This window comes from Schistosoma haematobium, chromosome 7, assembly GCF_000699445.3.
Source record: "Schistosoma haematobium chromosome 7, whole genome shotgun sequence".
Taxonomy (NCBI): domain Eukaryota; kingdom Metazoa; phylum Platyhelminthes; class Trematoda; order Strigeidida; family Schistosomatidae; genus Schistosoma; species Schistosoma haematobium.
This window is the reverse complement of record NC_067202.1, coordinates 15445718-15466966: the sequence shown is the minus strand read 5'-3', so window position 1 is coordinate 15466966 and position 21249 is coordinate 15445718. Positions and strand designations below refer to the sequence as shown.

Sequence of the window (21249 nt, the reverse complement as noted above, 5' to 3'; positions counted from 1 at the left end):
GTCTTTTAATTAAAGGGTTAAGCCGCTGATTTTATCAAACATAGGGCAGAAATTTTTGAGCTTATGTTCCTTGTGTCAGCTCACGCGCGTACCCCCTACATGTACCTACATAGATAAACCGCACATGCCAAAACTCATGCAATTCATGGACATAAGCATACATATCAGGGAGCCTTGAAAAGGAAATTCGGTTTACAATGGAATCGTCGATTAGTCCGATCTCCTCCATATATGCCCCTATTACCCAGCAGCGCTGTGGATAGGTCCTAGGTCTCAGTTTGCTGCCACCATTTAGATACACGTTTAGACACCCTAATTTTCAAATCACGCACACATTTAAATTGGTAAACATTGAGATGTGACGCAATCGTTTTCGTACCTTCTAGGTTTTTGGCGAAACGTGGGCCTTGTTTTTCCCATGCGTAGTATGTTTGGCTAGTAACCGATTTAAGCCTTTGTTTCAATAAAAGGCTACTTGACTCACCTCTTAGCGGTAGGGTAATGTGGAAAGGCCTTTTCTATGCCAAAAATGTATTAGGTCTCACCATATTGTCGCTTTTCCATCGATTTATGAATTTTAGAAGATAACCATTTCCCAGTAATGTTTTATTCAACAACTTTTTATATTGAACTAGACAACAACTAAGATAATCAGGGTACTGGTTTGTCCTTCAGTGATATGTCTTGTTGGTTGAATGCTACTTGTTATGTCTGATCGCCGCTGATTGTTATGTTGGAAACTCTTATCACTCATACTCGAAATGAGGGACCTCTGCAATCCCCACGACGCGAAAGTAAGAAAACAAAAACTGGTATAAGTGAAGATTTTTGCCCCCCAAAACATGACGACGACCAGATACAAAAAGTAGCATTAAACGACAGGACATATCATTTATGCATTCAAAAACAATTTATTCTCACCATAAACCTACCCTCATAGTATTGTTTTATTATCCAGCTTGGTGAGTTCCATATTATTTTCCTGATTATCTTAGTTTTCTTTTACCTTTCATTTGTGTTGGGGCTAATCTAGAAGTTTCTGGTAGCTTGCTTGGAATCATGTGTAGCATGGGCTCAGTCACTGAACACAATCTTGTTGCTTTATGATGATTTGTATTAGATTGAATTAGGAAAACGCTATAAAATTACTTCTGAAGCACAAAACTAACAAACTTGCTAATCAGTTTTGCCATTGTTTTTCGGAATTTAATTTGTTTGATAGGATGGTCATCGTGTGACTTTTATACACTAAATTTCACTTATTCAGATATTTAACATGATGGAATTATCTTAATGTAAAAAATCACTAAAAACATGAAATCACAATGTGGCTGTTTCGTTCCGGTTTAAGACCCATCACTGGTTCGCGCCCATCAACCCCCGACCACACTAAAGATCTATTCCTGTTATGTTATTCTGGTCCCTTCTATTGGTTAACCAAACACTATCTATTAAACTGAAATGTAACTATTAGTCCAAGTGATTCGAGATAGTGTGCATTATTTTCAGATATTATGTGGTTACAGGTATTATCAAGAAACTCTGAACCTCGGTTTCGTGTTGGCGCTAATTTATGGATTAGTTTTTCTTTGTATCTATTCCTTGATCATATTCCTTCTCATGATATGTAATTATTTATGTCATTTTGAAGGCTCAACAGTAACGTCATCATTCGTGGGACTTGAAGTTAAATGTACAAAAATTGTTTCAAATTATAAAATGTAGAGTGTATACCACAGATTGAAATCATGAGTCAATTGAAGCTAGACCACCATGGAAACCCTGGAAGCACTGGAGTTCAACCAGGTCTGTTGTGAGATATCAACTCACTGAAGAGAATGGTATACGGTAGCGCAACTTCGTGGATTGGTTGAAGTTAGACATTAACACCATTGGATGCCGGCTCAGTGGTCTAGTTGGTTAAGCGCTTGGCGCGAGACTGATAGGTCCTAGGTCCGAGTCTCGCGGGGTGCGAGATCGTGGATGCGCACTGCTGAGGAGTCCCACAATAGGACGAAACGTCCATCCAGTGCTTCCAGGTTTTCCATGGTAGTCTAACTTCAATTGACTCATGATTTCAATCTGTGAAATTTCTAAAATCTCCACAAACCCCTTCTGATAATAGAGTGTATACATTTGAATTGAAGTTATATAGTATAGTTGGTTTATGTGTCACAATGAGATACAGTATGCTCAGTTTATCCTGAGACTAACCACCTGGATATACTTTTATTCCATTAGTATTGTTCACATTAGGACTTGAAATTATTAATTTTCTTTTCTTACACCCAACACTATCCACTGAGCTACTAAGCGCGAATATTTATTGAATTATTCATCTGGTATGAAGGTATAAACCAAGGTTTGTAATTTGTCAGTATATAATGCATACTGGCCTCTTGTTTCGATGTGAACAACACTCAACTGATAGACATTAAATAGAGCGAAACATGTGTTATGCGTTGCATCCCTAGCTACAGTCCAATGACGCTACAATTCATATTTTAATTTCAAAAAGGAAAATGCTTTTAGTTTGCTAAAAAAAGATTGACCAACTTTAAATGATAACATTAACAACGGGGAAAAACTGGATTTCATTTTGTTTTAAATACTTACTTACTTACGCCTGTTACTCCTCGTGAAGGAGCATAGGCCGCTCACCAACATTCTCCATCCAACCCTGTCCTGGAAAATCCTTTCCAACTCCTTCCAGTTTTTATTCATCCTTTTCATATCTGCTTCTATTTCTCGACGTAATATGTTCTTTGACCTTCCTCTTTTCCGCTTCTCTTCAGGATCCCAGGTTAGGGCTTGCCTCGTGATGCAGTTTGGTGATTTTCGTAATGTATGTTCTATCCATTTTCATCATATTTTTCTAATTTCCTCCTTAGCTGGAATCTGGTTTGTTCTCTCCCGCAGTAGGCTGTTTTTGATGGTATCCGGCCAATCGATATTGAGTATCTTACGTAGACAACTATTTATAAATACTTGTACCTTTTAGATGATGGTTGTATTAGTTCTTCAAGTTTCAACTTCGTACTGTAGAACTATCTTGACGTTCGTATTAAAGATTCTGACTTTAATGTAGGTTGATAGACAGTTGTTTTGAGTTCCATATGTTCTTCAATTGTAGGAATGCGGTTCTTGCTTTGTCAATCCTCGCCTTTACATCTGCATCTAATCCTCCTTGTTCATCAATGATGCTTCCTAGTTACATGAAAGATTTCACATCTTCCAGAGTTTCACCATCAATTGTGATTGAGTTGGTGTTCTGCATATTGTATTTGTTTTAACTATGGATTACTGATAGTTGAATTAGTTTTATCAAAAAGTAATTACAGTACTGAATGATATACCTGTATCGTATTCAATTTAACTTGATAATTAAACTAAACACAATTGAATCATCAATTCAAGTCTATTGGTAACCAAATATCGATAAGTTGTTCCAGATTGTTCTTCTATTCTATTATCTTTTCAGATAATGTATTACTTGAATAATGCCAATGATCAACATGTTAATCAATCAATAAAATCAATGAATATTCCAGAGAAAACTGTCCATTCATTAAACAATTTGAATTCAATCAATAATAATTCTAAATCAGTAATTAAATCAAAGTTGAAACAAACAAATGATAAAGTAATTAAATTTAATTAATCTAATCAGTTTTAATTTATACTTAATGTTGTTTTACTTGTATCTTGTCATTGTTATTTAAGACTGTAATTGATCAGTCTCTTATTAGTATGTGTGCATCCTATGCGGATTGCTTGATTGATATTGATTGAAGTCAAAAGTTTTTTAAACAAAGATGGATATTGGCTAGCTATGGAAACTAGAACTCGCATTTCGTCGTATTTCGGACTTGTCAGCTCGATAGTACCTACATCTCAAAGTTGATCTTCACTCAGTGAATCGAACCCAGTACCGTTCACTTCAAACACATACATGACATTGATCACTACCCAGTGATCAATCAATTGTAAATACATCTCAGTCCTACAGGATGTCAGTCGAGCCCTGGATAGCTCAATAGTAACGTCTCTGATTGTGAAACTGGGTGACGCGGGATCGAATTCGTCAGGGAGCATCAGTTCTCTCAAGATTCCAGGTACACCTTGCTGACGAGTGCATAGTAGCACGAAATCTTTGTCCAGGGCTTTTTATTGACTGCCATCAACCACCACCTTATCCTAGCTTTCTAACTTACATAACTAGTCCAGTAAAATTTCTTTGTTGTATTGATATTTATGTCTGAATTTGACGACTTCTAGACATAACATTTTCAATGATACATATTTTCAATAATAATCAAGTCAGTATATAATACAACAGTTATTCCATTTCATTGATAACGCCATATTTCACTTCAAACATGTTCAAACTCCACTGATCTATAAAGAAGTATTTCTTCATCTACATGTTCACTCATTTCTTTTTTTTTTTCAGAATTTGAACCAATTCAAACAAAAATCAAATAAAGTTCAATCAACAAAACGATTCATTTCAAAACCAAATTTATGTCGTTTACAAGATTTATGCCTTGAAGATCGTTATAAATTGAATCAATTAGTTATGAAATTAGCTGAAGCTCAAGAAGCATTAAATCAAATGGATTCTAAATTAAAAGAACAATCTATAAAGAATAATGACATTCAACAAGATAACAGGTTAATATCGAATCAGTTTATAAATTCTGAGGCATGTTCATTCAATGTAGAACAGAAAGTATGTTCATCATCAAATACAGATCAATTCATTGTAAGTAGTAGTAGTAGTAGTAGTAGTAGTGTTATAGTTTAAATTTCAGTATCCAATTGTAGAGATTGTTGAAATGGATTCAAATCAAGAATTGATCTAAATTAGACAATCATTCAAAATTTGAAAGTATTGGATAGATGTTTAGTCATAGTATGAGATGCCTCAAAAGTATACATCTATTACTTTGAAACAGGGAATAGCTTTTAGACCATTGAACTGATATACAATGGTACACAAGCTTAACTTCTAATGAGATGACGTGACCAGTGGAACTATACCATATAGAGTTTGAGAAAGGTATCCATCGAAGAAATGAAAGATCGTTGAGAAATATCTCTGACTAATTGAAGTTAGACTTATGCACCATCAGATTTTGCCTTAATTGTCTAGAGGTTAAGCGTTGGTGTTCGTAGTGACGTCTCAAACTACGATAAAACAGTTTTACAGTGCTTCTAGATTCTTAATGTTTGTCTAACCTAGATCAGTTCATGATTTCAATGATATAGTTTGATTTGCTTGTTTTTCGAGTTTTCCTAATCTAAAGTAAAATGTGTCTAACTGCGATGATGGTTTAGTCTTAAGAATTAGATTCTTTTACTTTTGACTAAGATGATCTATTAGCCTGACTTAACTGTACATAACCAAAAGTATCATTCAGAATGCTAAACTATAAAATAATACTCGTTATGAAAGTATAATTTTGTATTCATTGGATTCAGATATTTAACGCTAAATAAGAAGAATGAATGGATTTATTCAATACATGCACATGACCAGCAATCAATCTAAATTCTTAGATGGGATATCTTGAAAATACCGGCCTTAATACAAAATTCTTATATAGAAGCTTGGATATTTGAGAAGGGGGTGAAACTTTCCGGACTGTTTTATGAGGAATTATCATGTCTATTTTTACTGTGTACTTAGTGTAATCTTCCATCCATGAATAGCTGTTGTCATATGTCTCACCGTCTCTAAATTGTGGTTAATTAATTATGGACTTATTATTCAGTTTTGTATGACTTTTGATTTAGTTATATAAACATTGTGATTGAGCCGGATAATAAATGTGTATAAGTTTTCTTGTGAATCTGATTGTTTCAGTTTCTATTTGGAAAAGATAGGAGGCTAGGTAGCCTGTGTTAGTCTTGGCAATGATGGTCTCTCAGTTGATCCAACTTTCTTTTGAATGAGTCGACGGATGGAACCTCAATCAGGTTCGTTGATGATTCGATTGGAAAATCGATAGTCAGCTAGCAAGTAATTTGTTTTGGGCTTGCGAACGTTTTTGGAATGTCCCCGTAAATTCACTATTTTGGAAAACAAGAAAAGTAAGAACATATCAGATATAGGTTTATCACTAAGTGATTTAAAAACCATGATCAAGTCGTCTCTGGTTCTTAGATATGACAATGGAAATAGGTTTAGTTTAGCCAATCGAGCATCATAAGCGAGCTTCGCTCTTTCAGTAATCTGCTTAGTTGCGGTTCTTTGAGCCTTTTTCAACATCTCAATGTCTCTTTCTAGATAGGGGCTAGCTGTTCGTATGCAGTACTCTAGTCTAAGTCGGACGATTACTGTATACGAAGTCAAAAGGTTTTAGCATCGACACGGCTAAAGGCCCTACATATTGACCATTGGCGTCTAAAACCTTTAGCGGCTATCGCACGGCAGCGTGCAGTAGTTTTTAAGTCTTGGATAACGATGACTCCTAAGTCATTGTGTGTCTGGACAACAGGTAACTCAATGTTGTTCACCTTGTATGTATTAGTAATAATAAAAAGTGAAATATATTTTCTATCTATCTACCTAGGAATATAAGGAGCTTGTGGACTATTTAGAATCAGGAATTTTCACTCAGTATCACGATCAATGTGTTATTGATCAAGAAAAGGCGATCGATCTGAAAGGCATAAAAAGAACCGACCAACTAGCGAACTCGAACTCTTATCACCTACCAGCAACATCAGCTAGTGAGGAACTGTTGAAAACCATATCGTATCGGACAACTATTTCATCCTAATGACTAAACAATCTACATAGTAATTTTATATACATATAGATCTACTCGCTTCCGCGGTGCATATACTAAAATTGGAACGATACAGAGAAGATTAGCATGGCCCCTGCTCAACGATGACACGCAAAATCGTGAAGCGTTCCATGTTTTCCACACCATTCTCACCTCCCAAATCCACACTACCTGTCATCGCAACTACTCGGTGTGGTGGCTGATGCCACGGAGTTCACTCACCCTCCATCCTCTCTGATTCACCAAGAGTGGGCTACACGGTCGGTCCTCAGAGTGACCGTAGACTGAAGAGTGGTGATCAGTGAGTGGGTGGTGACGTGTGACCAAACGTTTGCTTCATATAGATCTACCATCTAACCATCCGAAATTTCGAATAAATGAACCAATTTTAAAAGAGCTTTAATCCACAAATTAATAAACGACTGTTTAATAACATTATGATAAAATGTCTGTTTATTAATTCATAAATATTTTTACGGTTGGACCTGATTTCGGTTTAAATAGATCAGTCTTAATCATAGACTGATCTTAAGTTAGACAACCATTGAAAACCAGGAGACACTGATCATCTGTTTCATCCTGATATGGGACTCTTAAGGAATGGAACTCTTTCACAGTGTACATCCATAACCCCTCAACCTGAAGTCATTAGTATGTAGCAGTAGTTTCATTGGACTTTTCTCATTATATCAATTCAACTAGAAAATACTCGATACTTATTGATTCACATTTTAGAATATAATCGCTTTTTTCTATGGGACGATTTCAAATGGCATTGAATTAGGTTACAATAGAGCATGGATCGGTCAAACCGAAATCTGTATCAGTCTATTAGTTCATAAACTTTTAGTATGAGTTAAGTAGATACATTTACACTACCTAGGTGCGGTCCGCGTGATCGTTGTGATCTTCGATTGAAGAGATTTTGTGATATACTTTAAAATCATTCACAATGCTTTAAACGCATTCACTCTTTGTCTAACATCTACATCCTGTTTTTCATTATTTCCTTATAAATACCATCTCGAACCACATTATTAGTGTTATATGAATTCGATTCGTTTTCTATTGATCTTGTTCACTTCATCTCTACTCTTAATAACATGTAATATGTCAAATTAAGTTAACATACATCTGTACCGATTCGTGAAGGCGCGGATCGGCAAAGCAAGAGCAGAATATTTACAATTGAGGAACATCTGGAACTCAAAGCAACTGTCAACCAACTCCAAGGTCAGGATTTTCAATACAAATGTCAACACAGTTCCACTGTATGGGGCAGAAACCTGGAGAACTACGAAAGCCATCATCCAGAAAATACAGGTGTTTATTAACAGTTATCTACGCAAAATACTTCGGATCCGTTGGTCAGACTGATATGATGGAAAGAAAAGTCAATTTTCGATTGAATTGCTCATTATGAGTTTTATTCAACATTCAACATCCGTTTTGATTCAACGTGAGGATCATTCAGTGTAGTATTTGATTGTGTTTTCTCAGTATGATATTTTCTTCTGTATAATATACGATATTCTTGTATTCAGTTGACATGAACTATGCGCAGTAAGTGATTTGTTATAACTGAGTATGTGATTTAATCCTAATTATTAATCAAAATGGGTGTACAATCAATTTATAAATTAGTGTATTTTAGACTATTTTTGATTCGTCGTCGTCATAGTGTTTGGGCTAATAAATCTTCACTTATAACAGTCTTGTGTGTTCTTACTTTCGCATCGTGGGAATTGCAGGGGTCCCTCGTTCCGAGTATAAGTGATCAGCGGTCTTTTCCGGCACAACAATTGCAACGACCTGAACATAACATAGACACTATCAGTAACAACCTACTGTGGGAGAGAGCAAACCAGATCCTAGCGGAGGAAGAAGTGCTGGAAGTAAATAGGACACACATTGAGGAAATCACTCACCTGCGTCACAAAGCAAGCCCTCACATGGAATCCTCAAGGTCAAAGGAAAAGGGGAAGACCAAAGAACACATTACGCTGGAAAATGGAGATAGACATGAGTAAAATGAACAAGAATGGGATAGAACTAGAAAGAAAGGCCGAGGACAGAGTGGATTGGAGAATGCTGGTTGGTGGCCTATGTTCCATTGGGAGTAACAGGCGTAAGTAAGTAAGTAAACATCTGTACCAGGTAATATGTTAAATATGACTGACTAACATGTTTGTTCTTTCCTATTTTCAACATTTTTTTTCAATTGATATTCTATATTTAAACTAGACATTCTATAAAACAAAACTGGAACATTTAGAAAATGAATTGAGTCAATTACGGTGTAATTTCAAAAAAGAACAATCTATGCCTAAATGTGAAAATAATCAATCAATGGAGACATTAATTGAAATTAATCCAACTATAATGAATGATGGTAAGAGTTTTGTTCCAATGTGCTGCATGACTTTGTATGTGGTTACAAAAATTTTACCATTTTTACGCAATATCCTATTATCGGTGTTGTAGTACTGCGATGTATGCTACTTATATCTGTCAACATAAGTAGTATGTAACACCGATCGAATATCGAATGCATGACAACAAAACGTTAAGAATTTCGAATTGAAGCAAACAAAAGGAGAAAAGAGTAAGGATTTGTGAATTAGAAGAATCATACAGAATGTGAAGGATAATTAATGGAAGATTTGCAAAATGGTTCCCATACTTTGTTATCGTCCTCCCAACCAAAGTCTCGTTTAATACAGTATAACTGACTGTTAAGACTTAAATTATATGATTAAATTAGAGAAAAACAAGTTACTACAGAAGTTGAATGACTCTTAAATAACTTTGAGAAACTAGTAAAACTTTTAACGAATTATAAAATACCTAACTGACGAGTCCCAAATAGGATGAAGCGCGCGTCCTGGGTTCCACTGCTAGCCAATTACCATATTTAGAAAATACCTGTTGTGAAGGTATGGTTTATAGTGCAAAATGAGAAACATCAGAATATATGTATAGTTTTTTATGTGACTAGTGAATTTGACCATGTTCTCTGTTTTGAAATCAAAGAATGATCTAAGGAAAAATTCATCTATATGGCTGAAAATAATGTTTCCTCTCAAACCTTTGTATAAGGCAAAAAAGTTACTCTTCGAAGTTAATCAACATATCCTCTTTAAAATTTCTTACCAGTCGTTCAAAATTAAGCATTCTGTCCATACAAGACATGGAATAAAAGTTAGCTTGTTAATGCTTTTGAAACATAAATCTCGACCTTGATTAATTTGGTAGTATTCTTTAATTTAATCGAAAGCTGTATATAAAGTAATGCTGCTACCGTTGTTCGCGTGACTATCGTAACCAATGGCTGGAGACTCTGGGTGACATGGCCCAGAATGGGTCACAATGGCGTAGGTGTATACACTCTCTGTCTTCCCTTAAACTATGAGATTAAAATCGAAACGCGCGTCCTGGATTCCACTGCTAGCCACTATCCATGTTTGCTTATAATGCTTCTGAATTAAGGCAATATTGAGACAATACGCACAGTATTCACATGTGCCAATTAGAGACTGATCAATCGCAGTTCTAAACATCAATTACTAGAATCAAGTAAAACAATACCAAGTGAGATTATTGTAGTGGACCCAGGTTATAGCAATTCCGTAAATAAAGTTATTGTGTCCAAAATTAATGTATATAATATATTAAATATAATCTATACACACAAGAAAAATATACTGGACATCACTTAAACTGTCAGGAATTGGCTTGTTCGACTTTCGTTTGGTCTAGTAATCCACAATTATATAATAGTTAATAATTCCGATTGCAACTGGTATAATTCGAGATATATATCCAAATGAAGCATATAATGAGAATATCACTGTGGTCTGTAAACGTAGATAATAAATACATTAGAATTCTGTTACCATAGCAACAGGTAATTGGAAACAAGAGACTTATGTAACAGTATATTTGTGAGCGGTAATCAATGTTTCATGCTATGGGGGGAATTCAAAACAAAAACGGGAAAATCCAAATTCATGCGTTTTCAAACAACTATTTTTACCGTCACTGACAGTAAATATGTCAATTATGAGAATTATTGAACGAATTACAAAATAAGTCTATCCTAACTATCTTCAGACTATCCTTCTTATTCACTATTGGTATTGTTTTACTTCAATCTTCCCATTGATGTTTTAGGACTGAAATTGATCAGTCTCTTATTGGCATATGTGCATACTGTGCGTATTACCTCGATATTGCCTTAATTCACAAGCGTTATAAGGAAACATAGATAGTGGCTAGCAGTGAAATCCAGGACGCGTGTTTCGTCCTGTTTGGGACTCGTCAGCTGGACGTACCTGCATCTCAGAGTTGATGTTCACTCTGGGACTCGAACTCAGTACCGTTCGCAGGTACATCCAGCTGACAAGTTCCAAACAGGACCAAACGCGTGTCCTGGATTCCACTGCTAGCCACTATCCATCTTTGCTTATTATCCTTCTTATGTTTACTTCATTTTTATTCAATTCATTATTATCAGTTGAACAAATGGAACAATTGAAACAATCAAATAAAAATGTCAATACCTTAACAAAACAATCATCTCACTGTGTTAATCATAATTATCAACATGATCAACACTTGAATGATAATGATATGGAAACTAATTATGATTTGTCAAAGACTGTAAATAATGAACAAAAAATCACATCAATAAACAATCATAATACAAACAGTCATAGTGAATTGAGTGTAAAATCAACGAACAAGGTAAATAGTTTAATTGATAGTTGTCAATGTAATGTTTATGCCTATGATCTTTTATTATTATGTTACTGCTTCTATGGATTTGACATTTTGTCTTGAGAATTTCATCTTGTTATATCTGATATGGTACGACAACTTGGGCCGATGTAACATATATTTGCCGTGTTCTATGCTGTATATGTGTTATAACTGTGAAAATGATGCTGCGGATTAAGGGTAGGGAATTATTGATCGGACCAAAGACGCACAAACACGTAGAACGGCCTAGAGTTCTGATTGGTCCAGCTTCCCTGTCTAGCCCAGCCGGTTGAGTCCAGAACACAAGTCTCAGCCTCGGATATATGAATCATTATATTTCAAACATACTTTGTTTATATACCAGTCAAGCAGACCACAACGTCCCATAAAATAGAAAATAACATTGTACAATAATGGCCAGTAGGAAAATGACACGTTAAACAAATATTGACCAATAAGATGATACCATTTCATGTCCAAGGATAACATTAGGCTTAACAGGATAATTTTTGGGATATTTTCCTGAATATCCCAACAATATGTTTATTTATTTATTTATTTATTTATTTATTTATTTATTTATTTATTTATTTATTTATTTATTTATTTATTTATTTATTTATTTATTTATTTATTTATTTATTTATTTATTTATTTATTTATTTATTTATTTATTTATTTATTTATTTATTTATTTATTTATTTATTTATTTATTTATTTATTTATTTATTTATTTATTTATTTATTTATTTATTTATTTATTTATTTATTTATTTATTTATTTATTTATTTGAACACATAAATATTGATACAAAGGGGCACCAAATACATGTGCGCCACATAAGTCACTTGATTTGTGTGTGGGCTATGATACTGCCTGGGTGACCAGACCGAAACAGGTGGTTTTCTTAGTAGGCCACACCCGGAGCCTTTGACCTTAAGGTCTGATCCACAAGGCAATGAAGCAACGTAAGATGTAGTTTCATGGTAGCCTGTGTTCAATAATTGATTCATGCGCCATTTATTCCTTCAGGATCCTGAAACTCATGTGCACCATTAGTTTGAAATCAGGGTTTTCCAACTACCCTAGGTGGATCCTTCGTGTCTACTGACCCCGTTAAAGCCTCTGCCGGACATTCGCTTTACGTCCTCTCATTTTCGTAAACAACACTCGTTATGCGAGAAGGTAGTGACTAGGACTTCCCTGGCAGAGGCTATTTACGCGTGGCCGTGTGAGAGCATTTCGAGAGGGAGAGCGGTCTCGCTCCACCCTTGCCCGTACTAGGACATTTGGGGGATGTTGTATATGACCTATTGACTGACTGATATATGGATATATAAATGTTTCGGTAAATTCACATAGCTATAAAACAACCTATGGTTATTAATCACTTGATAGTGAATTACGCTTGGTAATAATTACTTTCAAATTTGCGGTAAATTTGCATTAACTCTTAATCAAAAACCACTCGTAACTGAAATAGATGCTTTTGAATGTTAGGCATAAACGGCTGAAAGCTTTCCACTTTAAATCCATGCTACTCAACACTTATTACAGAACTGTTTGGAGTCAATCAATCATAGTTAACATAGAGCGTAATATGCAACTTCCTAGCCATGTGAATCTATGATCTCACTAAGGTTCAAATCCAAGTCCTTCAGGTTTCAATGTGAGAGTCTAACCTTTCAGTCTTTAACCCGATATCCAATGATTTTTATGTCTAACTTCAGTCAACTCCAGTATTGTACGTCCACCATGCATTGTTATTAATTAGTGACTGACTGTCTAACTTCGAAGGCGGTTGAACCAAACGAATCATGAATTATCCTTAGGATTAGTGAAATATATCTGTGTTAGCCCCCTTATATTTTAATTGAAATAATGGGTCGTGTCGATTTACCTAGACTGAAGATAGTCTATGTCGCGATCTAACAACTTTATTTCAGTAATGTGAGCCTGTCTCTGATATCATTGAATGAATAGGTAATAAACAATATTAGATTTCAACTCAACAGTTTGAAAGTACGACACACGTTACTACACTTTAAACACCTAGATTTGTTGTCAGGTCATGGATATCCTTTATTGAATACTATTTAAAGTACAGACCTGAATATCAATAAACAGATAACTCAAACTCTTACTAATAATGATACAAAACCATAACCGCTAAATAATTAAGTGTTTGTTTGAAGTACTGAATGGCTAATAGGCAACCTGTCACTCGTCTAAAGCGAATATTGAATCCAGTTGACGAATCTCAAATAGGATGGAACGTATCTTTCAGATTCAAATATTAATCACAATATACGTATCTTAAATGTATTTTTATTTAACTATTGTCAGTCTATGGTGACATACTATATGTTCTTTGAATTAATTAGACAAGAAAAGGAAAACTGGTTGTTTTTTTGTCAAATATTTGATATACTACTTACTTGGTCTTAAAATCACTTACTTACGCCTGTTACTCCCAATGGAACATAGGCGACCAACCAGCATTCTCCAACCCACTCTGTCCTCGGCCTTTCTTTCTAGTTCTATCCCATTCTTGTTCATTTTACTCATGTCTATCTCCATTTTCCAGCGTAATGTGTTCTTTGGTCTTCCTCTTCTCCTTTGACCTTGAGGATTCCATGTGAGGGCTTGCTTTGTGACGCAGTTGAGTGCTTTCCTCAATGTGTATCCTATTTCTTCTTCCTCTTGAATCTGTTTTGTTCTTTCACACAGTAGGTTGTTGCTGGTGTTAAAATAGTTAATGTTGTCTTCAAATTGTATTATCATCATTGTGTGTTTGTTTGTTTGTTTTTCCACTTGAAATCAGTTCAATCAGTTTTCTTTCTTCATTTATCATAGAAACATATCACAAGAAATCAAAAAGTTACAAACTTCAAACAGAAAAATTGTTCAAATGTATTACCAGTATGGGAATTTATTAATGCCAATGATAATTCCATTGTAAATATTCAATGTATGGATACATTAACTCATCATCAAATAATAAAGAAAAATATTTCAATAATGACTGAACCAGTCGATATGACAATTCAATCAATTACATGTTCAGTTGAAAAATCTACACAAACTATAGTTAATGAGGTAAGTAGAATGAATTGGTTACTACTTATTGACCAGTGGTATATTTGTCTAATTATTTAGTTCTGATGATTGAATTCTATTGATCAGGTTGTAATACGATCACTAGTCTAAATATTTCGATATTGTCTGCACTATGTTGTGATATGTAAGGTAATGGTCGGTGATAGCCGCTAGGAAAACTTTCTTGACTTAGGTTTTGTGGTATTTGATATTCATCATTATGGTATACTTGTAATCTTGGGTGAATTGATAACCCCTATGAGGTTCAAACTCGTATCAGCCAGGTCCACATAGTGTGAAACGTTAACACTATGAGCTATTAGGGTGAATCTGGCTGTCACGAGTTTGAATCCTAAATTGTAGATCAGTTCTCTGAAAATTACAGGTACGCTTTGTTGAACAGTCTCAACTAAAACGAAATCTATGTCAATTATATTTTCCTGTTAACTATCTCTAATCACTTAAAACTTGTATTTATTCACGAGTGTATTTTTTCAGTGTCTAACGGATCATCATCAGATTAGATGAATTTTACAGTCAAAAATATAACAATGAAAATCATCACTAACCTCATATACAGATTTTTTTTTCCTTATACGTTACAGAAGGGGTTTTGTAAGGATATTTCAATACAATCAGACAGGGTAATCAATTGCCTTAAAATTTTACGTTGTACAGGACTACAGAACTAAATAATAGTTAAATATTTCTAAATATTTTCAACATCTAACAATTTGAAGTAGTCAATCCAGCTAAGGATTATTTTTCAGTGATTTCATTACCGAAGCTGGAGAGTCCGTCACCCTTCTTCTGGAATGCTCTCATACGACCAAGAGTATATACCCAATACAAGGGAAGTCTTAATTAATGCTTTCTCATCAAAAGAGTATTGTTAACAAAATTGAGAGAACGAAAAGCGAATGTCTGGTGGGGGCTTAAACCGAATTAGTGGGAATGGGTTAACCCTGATCCTAAACCAATGGTGCAAATGTGCTATACGATCCTGAGGGAACAAATGGAGGTAGGAACTTATTCCTGTTCACCGGCTAGTATGGGACAACATTTCCTAACATTGCTCCACTGTCTTGTAGACTAGACCTCTAGGTCAAAGTCTCAGGGAGTGGGTACCTAAGAAAATAATCTGTTTCAGTTGATGTACTCAGGATGTATCCCAGCCCACACATAAATTTTGTTTGGCTAATATATATTTTAGTGCCCCTTTGTACAAATGTTTGTGTTTAGATAAATAAAAATAAACAATCCATTCACATAATATTTGCTTTCTGCCTACAAATTAGAAATATCTATGAAGAAAAGTAGCGTTGTAGTAGTGTCGTAACTGTAGTAAAAAAGCATCAATATAGCTACTTGTTATACCTAGTGAAAAAGCTGGTTACTTGTTACCTGTTGTATATAGCTGAACAAAACATTGATAAGGATGGATAGAAAAGAGTAGGCAAGATGACGATGTTATAACTTGTGACCTGTGTGCCCTGGTAATGTATAACGTAATGATACCGCCAACTAGAAAGCAGTGAATTATTGATCTAACCAATGACGCATAAAAACCCGTACGAACAGTCTAGAGTACTTATCGATCGTGCTTCCCGCCTAGCTCAGCCTGTTAAGTCCAGAACACCAATCTCAGCCTCCACGATATGAATCATATATTTCAAACATAATTGGTTTATATACCAACCAGACAGACCACATCGTACCATAAAATAGGAAACAACATCTGTACAAGATTTAGCCAAATGTAGTTGTGAATAAGGGACAGGGCGTAATTCAAGAATGGTAAATCGTATAATAATAGTTCATAGGTCAAAATAAAGTTTATGATAAGAGGGACATGAATATGAACAGTTTACTTATTCAACAATTATACGATAAAAATATACGTATAGTATTGGTCCATAAATCGATCTCAAAAGTTACCATTCATTATTCTTCTCGGGATATAACAGACGAGACTATAATCTCTGAACGAACCAATCAGATTTAACATAGCGAGTCTTGGATTTTGGTGCGAAATTTATTCTTCTATACGGTTAAATAGCATTTTGGAATTATAGTTGATATCATTTCATGATGATGAATACTCTAAGTTTAATACGTCACTTCAACTTCTAGCTCCAAATCTCTATACTGATTTCTCACATTAACTTGTAATGCTCTTTAGATTATAGTATGTAAGTGAATTTTCTCAAGATCACTTTGGAGTCGCTTAAAATTCGTTCAGACATTATTGTTTCACTAACAAGATTGTAGATGATAATCTACTATTCACTCAATAGAGATCAAAAGCTATTGATTTAAATCTATATTATGTTCTATGTAATTTACTTATCTGACCAAATGGTTCCAATTTTGTATGTTTTAAACTAGACAATCAGTACTTGACATAAATTAATAACCTGGTAACCTAATGTATGTATACAATTAACAATATCAACAAATTAAACCTCTTTTTTTAAAATTAACATATATCAATACACTACTGAGCTATATTGATTACTAATTCATTATATGTAACATCATGAAATATACTACTCAATAGGTCATTTGATTTTGTCAACAATCTTCTCATTGAATGACACAAATGAAATGAAATTCATAAAGTGTATACAAATATAATGTCTATTAAGTTTGTTTGTTTTTACCTAGAAATATGTAATTGTGTTTACTTAAATACTGATGTATGTACGTACGTATGAAGTTCTACGTTGTTGCTGACTGACTGACTGACTGATGGTACAAAAAAAGGAAAACATGATATATAGACACCTAATAAATCACACAAATTGAAATCATGAGTCATTTGAAGCTAGATCATCATGGAAAACCTGAAAGCACTGGACGGGCTTTTCGTCCTAGTATGGGACTCCTCAGCAGTGGGCATCCACGATCCCTCACCTGTTGAGTCGGCTTCCGGAGAACTTCAACGGAGCCTCCAGAGGCCCAAAAGGAGCCGGAGGGTCCCAGCCAATCAGAGTATGATGGAACGTTCTAGAATTCCAACGTGACGTGCTACTATTGGTCGGTAGAATAATATGTCGTTAACGGATTGGCTGAAATATGATGTTGATTTAACAGACGCCAACATCTATAAATACCTACGATTTTCTGTACAAAAATGAACCTTGGGATAAAGTATTTTCTCTCACACTTGTGTCTTCTCTCTGGTGTTCAAGTCGCTGTGTAGTTCTAGACTGCGGGTTACCAGAATAGCTTAGGAAAACGAATATAGCGTTCGATCGACGAGACTTATCAACCCCACGAGATTCGAACCCAGGACCTATCAGTCTCGCGCCAAGCTTCAATTGACTCATGATTTCAATCTGTGAAATTTCTAAAATCTCCACAAACCCCTTCTGATAATAATCATCTGCTCACTAGTGAATGTCTTCCAGAGATACTCATGGAGTTCTAGTGAGAAGCCGTTACCAGTGGAGTTCAACCAGGTCTGTTGTGAGATATCAGCTCACTGAAGACAATGGTATACGGTAGCACAAATTCGTGGATTGGTTGAAGTTAGACATTAACACCATTGGATGCCGGCTCAGTGGTCTAGTTGGTTAAGCGCCTGGTGCGAGACTGATAGGTAGTGGGTTCGAGTCTCGTCGGGTGCGGGATCTTGGATGCGCACTGCTGAGGAGTCTCATACTAGAACGAAACGTCCATCCAGTGCTTCCAGGTTTTCCATGGTTGTCTAGCTTCAATCGACTCATGATTTCAACCTGTGAAATTTCTAAAATCTCCACAAACCCCTTCTGATAACCTAATAAAGTAATTAATTGATGAAATTTCAGCGTACCTGTAGTTAGTTAGTTTTGGCAACACAGAATTACTAGGAACTGATCCCTTATGAAAACTAACTATTTTATTCTCTTTTGAGATTAGACAGCAAAAAAAATTCTGAGTGTTTTAGTTATAATGTATCAATTTATCTCATATAGTAATATCGATCTATATATTTATAAATGATCAAATTAATGTAAAGATAATCAGTATAGGGTTGTGGAGATTATTACGTTTTCGATTGAGGTCATGAACTAATTGATGTTAGACCACCATTGAAAACCTGAAAGCACTGGACGTAATAATCTCCACAACCCTATACTGTAAAATTCCATGTGCTTACTAGTGAATAGCTTCGTGAGGGAATTCTCGGAGTCCTAGTGAGAAGCCATGACCAATGGAGCTAATCCTTGTCGGGTAGAGACAGGTATCTACCTCAGTACAACGGAAGATGGTCGCGCAATTTCGTGAATTAGTTGAGGTTAGGTATTAACACCGTTGGATCCCAACTCAGTGATCTAGAGGTCAAGCGTTCGCGCGCGAGACTGGAGGTCCTGGGTTGGAATCCCGCGAGCGTGATCGTGGATGCGCACTGTTGAGGAGTCACACAATAAGACGAGACTGTCGTCCAGTGCTTTCAGGTTTTAGTTGGTGGTCTTACATCAACAGGTTCATGATCTCAATCAATAATGTAAGGATTAACAATAATTTTTACAATCAGAGAGGGGTTTTGTGGAGATTGTAGTAATTTAATAATAGAATTCATGAGTCAATTGAACCTAGTCCACCATGGAAAACCTGGAAGCACTGGACGGCCGTTTCATCCTAGCATGAGACTCCTCAGCAGTGTGCATCCACGATCCCGCCTCTCGAGATTCGAACTACAATCTCCACGAAACTCCTCTCTGATAATAATCATCTGCTCACTAGTGACTGTCTTCAAGAGTTAATTCCTGGAGTTCTTGTGACAATCCGCGACCGATAGAGTTCAACCAGGTCTTTTGTAAGATAATAACTCACTTAAGACAATGGTGGACGGTGCCGCAATTTCGTGGATTGGTTGAAGTTAGGTATTAACATTGTTGGATGCCGGTTCAATGATCTAGAAGTTAAGCGTTCACGCGCGAAGCTGATAGGTCCTGAGTTCAAATCTCGCTAGGTGGGATCGTGGATGCGCGCACTGCTCAGGAGTCTCATACTAGGATGTAATGACCATCCAGTGCTTCTAGGTGTTTCCATGGTCGTATATCTTCAGTTGATTCATGAATTCAATTATTAACTTATTAAATTATGCTTTATTCAGTTATTTTTCGGGTTAATTAATGATAAAATATAACAAAATAACATACTGACATTAAATGATGAATTAGTTGAGTTTTCTTTCAATGTCGTATTATAAAATCTGTTTGAACTCAGTAGCGTTGAGTGTTTAAAGCTAGAATTATTGGTGTTCGAGTCCCAAGGTGAAAATCAACACTAAAATGTTAGTATTCTCAATTGGCGAGTTCTAAATAGAACGTAACGTGTATCTATAAATTCCACTATTAATCATAGTTCGAACATACTAAAACTTGAAACTAAATAAGTAATATAGTGTTAGTAGTAACAGAAATACCTTTTTATCGTGCTCAGAATAGAAGTAAACTATTACAGCATTTCGCCAACGATTGAAAATGACGGTATTAAACCTATCTATACCCTAATGTTTATATTTACTTACTTACTTACTTACTTACACCTGTTACTCCTCGTGAAGGAGCATAGGTCGCTCACCAGCATTCTCCATCCAACCCTGTCCTGGGCAATCCTTTCCAGCTCCTTCCAGTTGTAATTCATCCTTTTCATATCTGCTTCTATTATCCGACGTAACGTGTTCTTTGGCCTTCCTCTTTTCCGCTTCCCTTCAGGATTCCAAGTTAGAGCTTGCCTCGTGATGCAGTTTGACGATTTGCGTAATGTATGTCCTATCCATTTCCATCGTCTTTTCCTAATTTCTTCTTCAGCTGGAAGTTGGTTTGTTCTCTCCCACAGAAGGCTATTGCTGATGGTATCCGGCCAATGGATGTTGAGTATCTTACGTAGACAGCTATTTATAAATACTTGTACTTTCTTGATTGTGGTTGTTGTAGTTCTCCAAGTTTCAGCTCCATACAGTAGAACTGCCTTGACGTTCGTATTGAAGATTGTGACTTTGATATTGGTTGAAAGTTGTTTTGAGTTCCATATGTTCTTCAATTGTAGGAATGCGGCCCTTGCTTTGCCAATCCTCGCCTTTACGTCTGCATCTGAACCTCCATGTCTATCGACGATGCTTCCCAGATATGTGAAGGATTCTACATCTTCCAGAGTTTCGCCATCAAGGGTGATTGGATTGCTGTTCTCCGCTTTGAATTTGAGGACCTTGGTTTTCCCTTTGTGTATACTGAGGCCTACTGATGCAGAGACTGCTGCTACATTGGCTGTCTTTATCTGAATCTGTTCACGTGTACGTGATAGGAGGGCTAGGTCATCTGCGAAGTCCAGATCGTCTAATTGGTTCTGAGCTGTCCATTGTATTCCGTGTTTTCCTTCAGATGTCGAGGTCTTCATAATCCAGTCGACCACGAGAAGAAAGAGGAAGGGAGAGAGTAAACAGCCTTGTCTGACTCCGGTCCTTACTTGGAATGCATCTGTCAGCTGTCCTCCATGCACTACTTTGCACTGTAGTCCGTCGTATGAGTTCCGGATAATATTGACAATCTTCTCAGGAACTCCGTAGTGTCGAAGAAGTTTCCATAATGTCCTCCTAT

General features: G+C 35.8%; 1 protein-coding gene across 1 annotated transcript in view; it reads left to right on the top strand.

Moving 5' to 3' along the window:
- CAND1 (Cullin-associated NEDD8-dissociated protein 1) overlaps positions 1 to 21249 on the top strand; it is a 125008-nt gene that overhangs the window by 70789 nt on the left and 32970 nt on the right. Inside the window, exons 30-34 of the mRNA XM_051218094.1 lie at positions 3482 to 3643; positions 4454 to 8933; positions 9042 to 9189; positions 11314 to 11543; positions 14417 to 14659. The gene's annotated coding sequence lies outside the window, so the exon portion shown is untranslated. The remainder of the gene's footprint in view (positions 1 to 3481; positions 3644 to 4453; positions 8934 to 9041; positions 9190 to 11313; positions 11544 to 14416; positions 14660 to 21249) is intronic.